We start from the raw sequence: 13,928 nt of genomic DNA, 5'->3' as shown, positions 1-13,928 counted from the left end.
TTCAACTCAAAACTCATCAATTCAAACATGCATGCATGAATTATGTTCTAATCCTACATGTATGAACTAAAACAAGACTTAACTCTACAATTGAAGCATGAATCATGCAAGAATTAATTCTATGACAACAACAAGAAGATGAATGTCTTACCTTAGTCTTGTATTCAAGGTTTAGGAGTCCAATTTGACAATTTACACTTCAATTCCAAGCAATTCAAGCCAATTCAACAAAATGAACTCAATTCTCTCCTATTTCCTCTCTTGGTCGGCTAGTATAAGGAAAAGGGCTGAGGAAATGGTTTTTGGTCAAGCATATACAAGTCTCTAAGTGTGTGAGGTAGTGGCCCACTTAGTGGCAAGTTTGGTAAATAAGTCAAAGTTTGCAATATAACAATATTTAATCTAATTCAGTCATACCTAATCACATTTCTGATAAATATACCATTAAATCACATAATTTCCAATGATCCCAAAACATCAATCTATTTTCGATTCGGTCGCCGATAAGGCTTTCATTTTGCAGTTTAAACATAAAAATACCAACAGATAATCAAACAATCGAACAGATAAAAATGCAATACAATAGATATGCTCAGTCAATTCAGTTCCAGTTTTCAATCAGTCCATTCAGTACTTCAGTTAGTTCAGTTATCTGTCATAAGCAGTCCAGTTTAGCAATAATCAGTAGGTAATTCAGTAATTTTTTTCCGGTAAGCAGTATGGGGGTTGTTACAATGACCTACAGATATTGTACCATCTGGGAAAAGCCAATACCGTTGCCGATGCATTGAGCCGGAAATCAATTGGAAACTTAGCATGTTTGCTTACAGGACAGAAAGAATTGCTTTATGACCTTGAAAAATCTGAAATAGAAATTGTTTTGCGAGAACAAGGTGGAACCCTAGCCACTATTTCTGCTCAACCGGCACTGATTGAAGAAATTAAAGAGAAACAGCAACTGGATGACTTCTTGAAGAAGATCATCGAAGAAAGAGAATCTAAATCGAGACCGGGATTCAAATTTGAGAATAATGTACTGAAATTTCAAGAAAGACTGTGTGTACCGAATGATACTGAACTGAAAAGAAGAGTTCTACAAGAGGGCCACAACTCAAAATTTTCTATCCATCCAGGGAATACGAAAATGTATCAAGATCTGAAACTGAATTTCTGGTGGCCGGGAATGAAGAAAGAGATTGCTGATTTTGTATCAAAATGTCTTCATTGCCAACAAGTTAAAGCCGAACATCAACGACCCGCAGACTTATTGCAGCCCTTACCAATACCGGAATGGAAATGGGAGCATATCACCATGGATTTTATTGTGGGATTGCCTCGCTCCAATAAAGGTATGAACTCGATTTGGGTTATAGTTGATAGACTGACTAAATCTGCTCACTTCTTACCTGTTAAGACAATTTATAATGCGGACAAATTGGCTATACTCTATATTGATAAAATTGTTAAACTGCATGGAGTGCCTGTGTCCATTGTTTCTGATAGAGATTCGAAGTTTACGTTAAGGTTCTGGCGAAGCCTACAGACTGCATTGGGTACCGAACTGAGACTGAGTAGTGCTTATCATCCTCAGACAGATGACCAGTCAGAAAGGACCATCCAGACTCTGGAGGATTTACTGAGAATGTGTGTCCTTGATTTTCAGGAAAACTGGGAAAGCCATTTGCCATTGGCTGAATTCGCCTACAACAACAGCTACCATTCGAGTATTGGTATGGCGCCTTTCGAGGCATTGTATGGCAGAAAATGTAGATCTCCGATATGCTGGGCAGAAGTTGGAGATGGGCCTTTGCTTGGGCCCGAGATTGTATACGAAACAACTGAGAAAGTGAAACTGATACAACAGAGATTGAAAACTGCACAGAGCAGACAGAAGAGTTATGCTGATGTTAGAAGACGAGACAGAGAGTATGAAGTGGGTGATCACGTATTTGTGAAAGTGGCACCGATGAAAGGCCAGACTCGTTTTGGAGTCAAAGGCAAGTTAGCACCGAGGTACGTCGGACCATATAAGATTATTGAGAAAATCAATCCGGTGGCATATCAGGTTGCGCTTCCTCCTGAAATGGAGCATATGCATAACGTCTTCCACATTTCCATGTTGAGAGACTACCTCTGGGATCCTTTTCATGTGATAGAGCCTACTCGTGTAGTGTTGAGTGATGACTACACTTATGAGGAACGGCCTATACAGATTGTAAACAGACGGATCAAGAAACTGAGAAACAAAGAAATCCCGCTGGTAAAAGTTGACTGGCAGAACCACGGTGGCGTGTATGCCACTTGGGAAAGGGAAGAGGACATGACTAAAAGATATCCTGAACTATTTCCACTGAATCCTGTTTTCTTCTAGAACGAAGGTAACTCGAGTTTAGCGGACTAAACTCTTTACAAGGAGGGGAGACTGTAATAACCCACACCACTGCTTACCGATAAACATTGATTACCGTTAAACTAAACTGATCGTGACTGATAATTGAACTGAGTAAAGTACTGAACTGAATGACTGAAAATTGAAACCGAATTGACTGAGTATATCTGTTCAATTGTATGTATGTATATATGTATGTTAATTTGTATTCTATCTGTTTGATTGTTTATTGATCTGTTCACGTTTTATGTTTAAACTGTTAATTGAAGGCCTTATCGGCAGCCGAACCGGGAATTGATTGATGTTTTATGATCCTCATAATTAATGTGATTTTATGGTAAATTTATCTGAAAACTGATTAGGTATGATTAAATTAGATTAAATATTGATAGATTGCATAATTTGACTTAATTACCTTGATGCCACTTAAGTGGCCCACTACTTGAATCATCTTTGAGCCTCATTACACTCATACATACACATTTCATCAGCTCATTCCTTAGACTCAACCGACCAAGATAGAGAGTGAGAGAGAATTGAGTGGATCTTGAGTTCATTGGTAGAATTGCTTGAAGAATTGAAGTATAGATTGCTATTTGAGCTCCTAAATCTTGAACACAAGACCTAAGGTAGAGTAATTGCCCTCTTGTTTATGAATTGAGCTAGTTCTTGCATGATTCATACTTCATTGTGGAACTAAGTCATGATTTGGTTCAAAAAATGTGGAATTATAGCTTCATTCATGCATGCATGTTAGTATTGTTGGATTTTGAGTTGAGTTCATGGCAAATTGTCACATGCATGTCCATGTTTTGAGTGTAGGCCATGTTTTCATCTTGTTTATGAATCAATTGGCTCATTAGAGCATGTTTTGAAGCTTGAAAGTTATTTAAAGATCATGCATGTCATGTTTGAGGATTGTTCTTGAAAAATGGTTTGAAATTGGATTTGAATTAAACACCCTTGGGCTTTGATTTCTCAAAATTGAGCTTTGAACCATGTTATTCTATGTGTTTACAAATGTTTTCTGGAAATTCAGCCCAAGAGGTCGAGTTTTGAGTTGTTAAAACTTGGTTTGAGCTTGGAGGTGCAATCTTGGTTTTCGAGATCCTGCACTTCCGCTCGAGCGGGGACTAATGACGCTCGAGCGGGGAATCCGAGCATCCAGTATCTCTGCACTGTTTTACAGTCCGCTCGAGCGGAGTCATGTGTCTCAAGCTCGAACGGGCGTCGAGCGTCCGTCGAGCGGAGATTTCACCCATCCAGTACTTTTACAGTACGCTCGAGCGGGATAGTTGACGCTCGAGCGTGTACCTTTGTTGCATGACCGCTCGAGCGGGGAAACCTGAGCTCGAGCGGGACTTTGTTTTTCAGAAAACTCCTGAAACTGTTTTCTGATCACATCTTTGCATCCTCATCTCATCCTAGGCATTCTTAGGCCTAGTTTAAGACATCTTATTGAGGATATAGATGTAGAACACACCGAGGCAAATTAGGGATTAAGTTATTATCTTTCCCAACTGTGTAGCTTAGTGTGTTCAATCTGTTAACTGTGTAGGGTTGGTGACTGGGGAGACACGCTCTAGCATACTGTAGCCCAGAATTCTGTGAGTAACGATTGTGTAAAGATATGTTCAAAAATGATTATTTTCTGAACAACTGAACTGTACTGTTTCTGAATTGAATACTGTTAATTGAATGAATGTATGTCCTATATTCTGAACTGTATTGTGGCATCCTTAGCACCTACTGTTTACTGTTTACTGTTACTGTTATAGAGATCTCTGTCGGTTCCCTTGTTGGAACCACTACTGTTACTGACTGATGGCCATCATTTACTGCTCGGTCTTTTAAGACCTACTGTTTACTGTACTGTTATGCTAATGGATGTACCACATATGACTGTACTGACCAAACGACTGAAATACTGATTTAATGAACTGTTTTGATTACTGTAAGGACATTCATTCTCAACCTCTTTACGCATTATGTTATTCACTGGGTTTTAGCTCACTGCTCATATATATATGTAGGTGTACATGCACCAGACCGCGGCTAGGAGCGTCAGGGTTACTCCTGTTTTGTCCAGCCAACTACCGTGCCTCACTGCGAGGTTCCAAGCCTATCATGCTAAGGCTTAGGGGTGTTTTAGGACTCTCCCTTCTGTACTGTCTTACTGTTTTGTACTAACCTAATGGATTGTATAGACTGAACGTTTACTGTACTGCTATGTAAGGGATGGAGTCCCTAGTCTGAATAATTATATATACTGTGCATACTGTTCTGTACTGTTTGTGTATATACGTATGAAAAGTCTTTTTGCATACAGACTGTCACAGCTCATTGGACATTGTTTCTTTGCTGTTTTGGCTTCTGCCAGGCCCTGTACTCTGTTTTACTGTGCTACTGTGAAGCAGGCCTTTGGTAATCTCGGATTACTGGCCGGTTACGGTGCTAAACCCATAGGGCTGGGTTTGGGTCGTGACAATTACATGGGTTTGTTTTGATGAATATCAAATGCAAGTATATCAACGAGAGATTTCCACTTGGTTGTCTTCATCATTGTTGGCAGAAGCAAGAGCTTTTTTGGAGGCTATTAGGTGGCGATCACGTAGAAAATTAAATGCCTGTCTCTTTTCACTAACTGTAAAGTTTTAGTTGATAGCAGTGGACAAAAACGTTGTTTTGATTAGGAGGTCGATTTAGTGGTACAAGATATTTTGATGTTAAGTTTTGCCTTTCAATTCTTATGTGTAACTAAAGTGGATAGAGTGTACCCACCCCCTTGGTGGCCCAGTGGTAAGGGCGAAGACATGATTGTGTGGGTTAGGCGCACGGTCATGGGTTCGATTCCCCTCTAGGACACTTTGGGATTTAAGCGGGGAGCCGCGGCGGTGGGATGCTGTGATTGCTCCCCCTGAGGATTAGTCGGTGGACGCAGCCCAGCGGTAGAAGCCGGACACCTCAGTTTCAAAAAAAAAAAAAGTGGATAAAGTGTTGGTTGAAGAAGCAGCACATAATCTTGCAAAGTCGGTAACTATTTTATCCTATGGCTAATATATATGTTTCTTTGTTTGGTACTCAAAAAAAATAAAATAAATAAATAAAGCTCTTAAATTGTTAAGACATTATTAAAACATTTAATGGAAAAAAATTAATTTTCATTGATAAAATAATTAAAAATAAACAATCTCTCTAAATAAATAAATAAATAAATAAGTCTTGTATTAAATTATTAGGATGTTATCTAACATTATTTAAAAATAATAATTTTTTTTTAGAGAGAGATTGTTTATTTTTAATTATTTTATCAATGAAAATTAAATTTTTTCCCATTAAATGTTTTAATAATGTCTTAACAATTTAAGAGTTTTATTTAATATTGCATGAAATTTAAGAATTTTATTAAAGAATGCTAAAATATGTATGAGTTTTTTATAATATATATGTAAAACCTCAGAGGAGGTAAGTATAATTTATCCATATTGTGCCTGTTTGACACAGCTTATTTTTAACTTAAGCTGACTTATAGTTTAAAATAAGTTATTTTTGTGTGTTTGGTATAGCTTAATGGTGTAGATTATAGCTTTTTATAAGCTGATTTTCAGTTTTCTCTTTGAGTGGGAAATGAGCTGCTTTTCAATTTAGCTTAAACGAGAAGCTGAAAATCGAAGGGAAAAATTACTTAAATGCCCTTCGTCAATTTCAACTATTAGGAAAAACCCAAGTATTAAACTTCATTCTCAAAACACTGTTCATTTGCTCACTGGAAAGAGAGAGAGAGGCGATTTCTGGTGTGTTGAGGCGATTTTCGGCAAACCGCTATCTCTTTTCTCTCTCTCTCTCTCTCTCTCTCTCTCTCTCTTCACGATCTCTCTTTTCTTTTTCTCGCTCGCTCTCTCTTTCACGATCTACACCGCCATAACCTTCTGTCACCATTGCCATCATGATCGCGATCTGAAACCTAACCACTGCCATCGCTTTCTCTCTCTGGCTGCGTTGTTCTTTGGCGTTGCAATCTGAAACACTGGCTGCAGTTAACATTGCCATTGCGATTACGATCTGAAGCCTAACCACTGCCATCGCGACCGACCCGTGCTCTCTCTCTCGTTGCGATCGCGATTGCGATTTGAAACCCTAACTACCACCATCCCTCTCTCTCGATCTGCGTTGTTTGTCGCCGTTGCTATCGCGATCGCAATTTGCGTTGATCTGTGTTGAAACCCTAGCCACTGGCAGTTGTTCGCCTAGAGCGTTGAAACCCTAGAAAAAAATTGAAGAAAAAGAAAAAAAAACAATATTAATATTAATTAAAAAAGAAAAAATTGTATATTTTTGAAGAAATAGAAAAAAAAACAATATTAATTAAAAAATCAATATTAATTGGTATTAATTATTAATAAATTAATATTGTATATTTTTTTAATGATTTAATTATTAATTGATACTAATTAATAACAATTGTTGATTATTAACATTAATTGATACTAATAAAAATTAATTATTAATATTAATTGGTACTAATTAATGATTTTAGTATTAATGGAGACTAATTAATAATTTTAGTATTAATTGATACTAATTAATTTATAATGGAAAAAAATTGTTATAATAATACTTCCATTATATTTTTATCAAATATATCAATTTCTATATTAGTTGATACTAATTAATACTAATTATATTAACTTTTATTAGTTTTAATAATTATTTTAAATTAAAACTGAAAAAAAAAACAAAATTATCATTTTTATATCATATAAGGGCAAAAAGGATAATTATACAGTAAAAAACTATTTTACAACTTATCAACCAAACACTATTTTGTTGCTTAAATCTATAATTTCACAGCTGCACCAAACAGGTTAACAACTTATATTCACAGTTATAAGCTATAATCTGTTAAGTTATAATCTATAATCACTTTCCCACAGCTCTATTAAACGGGGCTAATAATGAATAAGGCTTTTTAGTTTATGGGTATTCTCATCTTTTCTTGTGCAAATCAAATTGTAATATATTATTTTCACACACCCAAGTAATGTCGTTTGTACGAAACTTAACAAATCAAGAAATCTTAATAATAGTTTAAAAAGTAAGGGAGATTAGTGTTATTATTAAAATCACAGAAGAAGTCCTTATAATTGTCAAAAACCTCACGGAAGGTAAGTGTAATTTATCATTCTTTCTTTCTTTTGGGTTTCTTGATTTCAATCTAATATTATTTGAAAAATATTTGAGACTCTTAAAATTTAATCCATAATGATGTGCAAGATACTTTGGGTAAATTACACTTACCTCTCTTATGGTTTGAAAAAAAATATAATTAGTCTTATACTTTTGACATAATTACATTAACATCTTTGAAAGTTTTAATTTAATTAGGTTCTTTTATATCAATAATTTGTTAGTAAAATGAAAAAAATGATGCTATCTTTTATCTACTAGAATGTATATTTATTTTTATTTATTTTAATATTTATCTACCATCTGCATTAATTTCAATCGATTTAATCTTGCTAAAAGGAGAGTTAGTGAAATTATATTAAAAGTGTACGTCTAAATGTATTTTTACCAAAACTTAAGAGAGTTGAATGTAATTTATCCATAAACTTTTGATTTGTTGTACATTCAATTATATTGGCTTAACTCTTTTGTCATATCATTATAGATCAATTTTTAAGTTTAAAATTATGAATTTATAGTATTTCTCATAATTTTTTGAAGGATAAGTTTTACAAGAGTCCCATAATTTGGTGATATTTGAAAGGGAAGTAGGGAAATAGTCACTCCATTTAAGGATGGTTTGGATATGACTTATTTATGGACCGTTTGGGAAGTGGTTTTGTGGACTTTTTTTGGCTATTTTAGCCACAAAAGATAAAATAGGTTATTTTAGCCACAGTAAACAAAACATCACATTCAACCCATAATCATTACACTCTTCTCTCACAAAAAAAGTTAAAAAAACTAAAAAGTCAAAAAATTCTTCCCAAACCAAGCTTTTTAGCCCAGGCTAAAATAGCAAAAAAAGTCAAAAAGTCAACCCACTTCCCATACCAACCTTTAGTGGTTTATTGACTTTTTTATAAAGTACATATAGAAATGTAGATAGGTGATGTGACAATTGTAACAGATAAGTCAATAAACAACTTATTTAGGTGATACTCAGATGAACTAAAAAATACAACTTAGCCTTTGTTTGGCATACTAGACTTTTTAGCTTAATAAGACAAAATATCACATATCTAACCCATAATCATTTTATTGTTTCTCTCACAAAAGTCAAAAAAGTCAAAAAACTTATTTTAAACGAGATTTCTTAACTCTAGGTAAAAATAACAAAAAAAAAAAAAAACACTAACTCATATCCCAAACGAACCTTTATTGACTTATTGATTTATTTGAGTCACATCGACAACTTGTACCAGACAAGTCAACATCAACTTATTTGGGTAATACCTAGATAAACTAAAAAAAGACAATTTATTAGTTTATTGACTTATTTTGATTATATCACCTATTTATTTTTTTATATGTATTTTTATAATAAGTAAAAAAATTAGTTTATAAATCATACCCAAAACAAATGTCTACTACTAAAACAAGGACTACAATCCAGTCAAAAAAACAAAAAAAAAAAATGAAAAATGTAAAAAGAAAAAAGAGTAGGGTTACGATTCAAAATTTGTAAGCCCGTTTAAAAAGGCCTTCAAAATTAGAAAAATGCTTGGGAGCACTAATTAGTGCTCCCACTAATTAGGTGGCAGTGAGTCTCGCCATTAATGATGTGATGTTTTGGTCTTGAAATTATATATATATATTTTTTTTACTTTTTTAATGCATTAGTGCTATTAGTGATGATGTTTTTAGTGAGATGAATCATTGTTGTCAAAATTATGGTTTATATTTCATAATCAAATCAAAACCAAATCAAGGAATGAAATGAACGGCACATTTCTCAACCCTTTTTTTTTTTTTTTTTAGAATAATCATTCACTTAGGTAGTGTTTAGCTTTGAAATGAAGTGAAATAAAATGATGTTTTTATTAAATCGTTCATTTTCATATTTGATTGATTTTATGTTGTATTTGGTTAAAAAATTTAAAAAGGGATTTGAAAAAAAAAAAAAGTGTTAAATTAGGTAAAAAAAAAAACAAAAAATATATAATTGTCATTCAAAATTATAAGATAATTATCATTTCATAAAAGAGGCTAATGAATGACTATTCTATTCCATTCTATCTCATCCCATTCCCCTCTTAAGGCTTGGTTTGGGAAGTAGGTTGGCTTTTTGGCTTTTTAGTTTTTTTGGCTATTTTAGCCTGGGCTAAAAAGCTTGGTTTGGGAAGGACTTTTTGGCTTTTTGACTTTTTTGATTTTTTTTGTGAGAGAAGAATGTAATGATTATAGGTTGGATGTGATGTTTTGTTTGTTATGGCTAAAATAGCCTATTTTGTTTTTTGTGGCTAAAATAGCCAAAAAAGCCTGAAAACTAACTTGCCAAACAGAGGCTTCTCATTTGTTAATTATATATTTTAATTAAAAAATAAAAAAATTATTAGAAGTTATCATATTACCTCTTATATTTTTATATATTTCTTTTATAAAAAATAAAAAATCATTAAATAACCGTTTTCAAACGAGGCCTTACGGGTTGAAAAAGAAGTACGGATAACAAACTTCTGGATTTGGAAGGGGCCTGCTAGTTTTTCATTTGCCTTCCTATGGGGCAATGATGGATCTAGAGGGTAGCTGTACCCAAAAAAAATTAAAAAATATCATATTTTATATTAGAAATTTTAAAATAACTTAAAATTATAGAAGTTTGTATCTTCAAATTTTTTGTAGATAATTTTAAAATTATATAGAGTAGCTCCAATTTTTTAAATTGTAAAATAGCCCCTCTAAAGACATAATTCTAGATTCGTTCCTGCTATAGGGTATTGTAAGGTAAGTCTCAGATGATGTTCATGTTCTTCTCTATTTTTAGAATAAATCAGAATGTCGTCTATAAATACAACAATAAAGTCATCGAGGAATGGTTTAAAAATTCTGTTCATAAGGTCCATAAATGCAGCAGGTGCATTGGTAACTCCGAAAGGCATGACTAGGAATTCGTAATGTCCATACCTCGTTTGAAAAACAGTTTTGTCAATGTCCTCTGGTTTAACTTTCAGCTGATGATATCCGAATCTGAGATCAATCTTAGAGAACACTTGAGTACCCTGTAACAGATCAAATAAGTCATCAATATGCGGCAATGGATATTTATTTTTCACAGTTACCTTGTTCAGTTCACGGTAATCAACGCAGAGTCTCAGTGAGCCGTCTTTCTTTTTCACAAACAAGACAGGTGCGCCCCATGGCGAAGTACTGGGCCTGATGAACTTCTTATCTAACAGTTTTTGCAGTTGTACTTTCAGTTCAGTCGGAGTCATTCGGTAAGGAGCTTTAGATACTGGCTGTGTATCCGGAATCACATCAACGGTGAACTCAATCTCCCTATCGATCAAATCTCCTGGCAGATCATCTGGGAAAATATCTGGGAATTCTCTGACTATAGGAATACTGTTCACATTAGCGTTAACATCAGTAGATACAGTCAATACAAAACAGAAATATCCTTTACACCCCTTTCTAATCAGTTTGTATGCTTTCATAAATGAAATCAAATATGGGGAAGATACCACTCCACTTCCGTTAAACACAAATTTGGGTAGGCCAGGTGGACGGAAAACAACTTGTTTTGTCACATAGTCTATAGTAGCATGATATTTTGTTAACCAGTCTATTCCCAATATCACATCAAAATGATCAATGTTCAGGGGCAGTAAATCAATATACAGATGCGTATCCCCAACAATAATTTCACATGCAGGGTACATATAAGCACAAGTCACAGATCCCCCAACAGGTGAAGATACAGCTAACAAGTAATTCATGAGTTCCAATGGTCTATTCAATTTTCGCGAAAAAGCATGCGATATATATGAATGTGTAGACCCCGAATTAATCAGAACATATGCATTTTGAGTACAAATTAAAAGGATACCTGACACAACGGTCTCGGTATTCTGCACATCTCCCGGTACGAGTGCGAACACTCGGCCTTGCCTCATAGGCTCTTTCCCAATAGCTTTGGGGTTGGGTTTTGGTGGAGCAGTGGATACTGCTGCGCTTGGTGCAGCTTTACTATTACCCTAAGGAGTGGAAGGGCAATCTTTGACCATGTGGCCCACCTTGCCACACCTGTAACAAGCACCGGATAATTTATAACAAACCCTTTTGTGTTTCTTACCACATTCAGAAGAGGGCGTTATGGAACCACTTCCCTGACTGGAACTGGTTGTTGACCCTGAGTTTTGCTTTTTGTTCAGTGGGTTGTTTCTGCCTTTTTTGAATTTAAAACCCTGTTTCTTCCCGCGCCACTCAGTTGCGGGTGTTTTAGTCTGTTTCAAAGCTTCGATATTTGCTTCAGCCATGATGGCTCGGTCAAGAACATCTATATATTTCAATAACTTTAGCACATTGATTCTGTCCAGTATTTCTACATTGAGGCCACCTTCAAACTTCCTGGCCTTCTTGTAGTCGGTGTCCACCATGTGTGGTGCATATCTAGCAAATTCGGTGAACTTTGTTTCATACTCTCCTATGGACATGGCGCCTTGTTTCAGTTGTTCGAACTCGGTCACCTTTCTGTCCCTGACACACTGAGGGAAGTACTTTTCAAAGAAGGCTTCTTTGAATTGAGCCCAAGTGATAATAGTGTTGACATCACGGATAAGCATCCACCACCTTCTAGCTTCTTCTTGCAAAGTAAACGTGGCCTGTAGCACTTTGTGTGCTTCAGAACATGAAAAAACTTCAAATAACTTTTCAGTCTCAAGAACCCAAGCTTCAACTTTTAGCGGTTCGAGGCCTCCCTGAAAGGATGGCGGTTTCATTTTACTAAATTTCTGTGTCAGAGTTATGATATCATCATTCATAGGTGGCTCTGGTTGTACTGGAGGAAGTGGGGGCTGTTGGTTCTACTGTTGCCCTAATCTTTCAGTTAGTAGTTCTGCCATTCTCTCCAACCTTGCCATTCTTGCTTCAGAGGATTCATTTTCATCAACATTTCTTGCGTTGTCCATCTCACTATAAGCAGTTATAACAATTATAAATATAGGCAGTTGCATACTTAGACAGATTATCACATTAACAGTTATATTTATGTCTTAGCCACACACACTTATCATGCTCGTGTAATGCCCTAATCACTTTTCTAGGACATCTTATAGCTCATTTGGACACGTGTGTGCGGTATAACTCGTGGTTTAAGTATCGCTCTGATACCACTCTGTCACGACCCAAACCCGCCCCTATGGGTTTAGTACTGTAACCGGCCAGTAATCTGAGATTACCGAAGGCCTGCTCAACAGCAATACAGTAATACAGAGTACAGGGGCTGGCGGAAGCCAATATAGTAATTAAAATATGTCCAATGAGCTGTAACAGTCTGTATGCAAAAAGACTTTTCATATCATATACACATATACAATCAGTACCAAAACAGTATGTACAATATATATAATCATTCAGGACAGGGACTTAATCCCTATTTAAAATAGTACAGTACCAAACATTCAGTCTATACAGAACATAACCAAGAAGGGCGAAAAACTAAAACACCCCAAAAGCCCTAACTTGACAGGCTCGGAACCTCGCAGTGAGGCACAGTGGTTAGCTTTGACAAAAGGGAGTCTAACCCACGCTCCTAGCTCCGGTTTGGTGCCTGGACACCTACATATATATATATATATATATGAGCAGTGAGCTAAAGCCCAGTGAATAACATAATGCGTAAAGAGGTTAAGAATAAATGTCCTTACAGTAACGAAAACAGTTCATTGAATCAGTATATCAGTCATTCAGTCATAATAGTCATATGTGGTATATCCATTAGCAGAACAGTACAGTAAACAGCAGGTCTTAAAAGACCGAACAGTCAATGATGGCCATCGTAACAGTAAACAGAAGTTCCAAGATAGGAACTGATAGAGATCTCTGTAACAGTAGCAGTAACAGTAACAGCAGTTACTAAGGATGCCACAATACAGTTCAGAATAGAGGACAAACATTCATTTAGTTAACAGTAAACAGCTCATAAAACAGTTCAGTTGATCATTCAGAAAATATTCATTTTCGAACATATCTTTACAACATTGTTACTCACAGAGTTTTGGGCTACAAATAAGCTAGTACGCGTCATCGGTTGCTAACCCTACACAGTTACAGAGTGAACACACACTAAGCTACACAGTTGGGAAAATAGTAACTTAATCCCTATCTTGACTCGGTGCGATTCTACATCAATATCCTCATTAAGATGCCTTAAACTAGACCTAAGAATGCCTAGAATGGAATGAGGATGCAAAGATGCACTTCAAAAATATTTTCAGAAAACAAGGGTCTCGCTTGAGTGTGGGTTTACTCGTTCGAGCGTATAGGCAAACAAAATACTCTGCTCGAGCGCGAGTTATCCCGCTCGAGCGGA

The sequence above is a fragment of the Camellia sinensis genome, chromosome 6 (assembly GCF_055761805.1).
Source record: "Camellia sinensis isolate YWXY chromosome 6, ASM5576180v1, whole genome shotgun sequence".
Classification (NCBI taxonomy): Eukaryota; Viridiplantae; Streptophyta; class Magnoliopsida; order Ericales; family Theaceae; genus Camellia; species Camellia sinensis.
Note: the sequence above shows the minus strand (reverse complement) of the source record.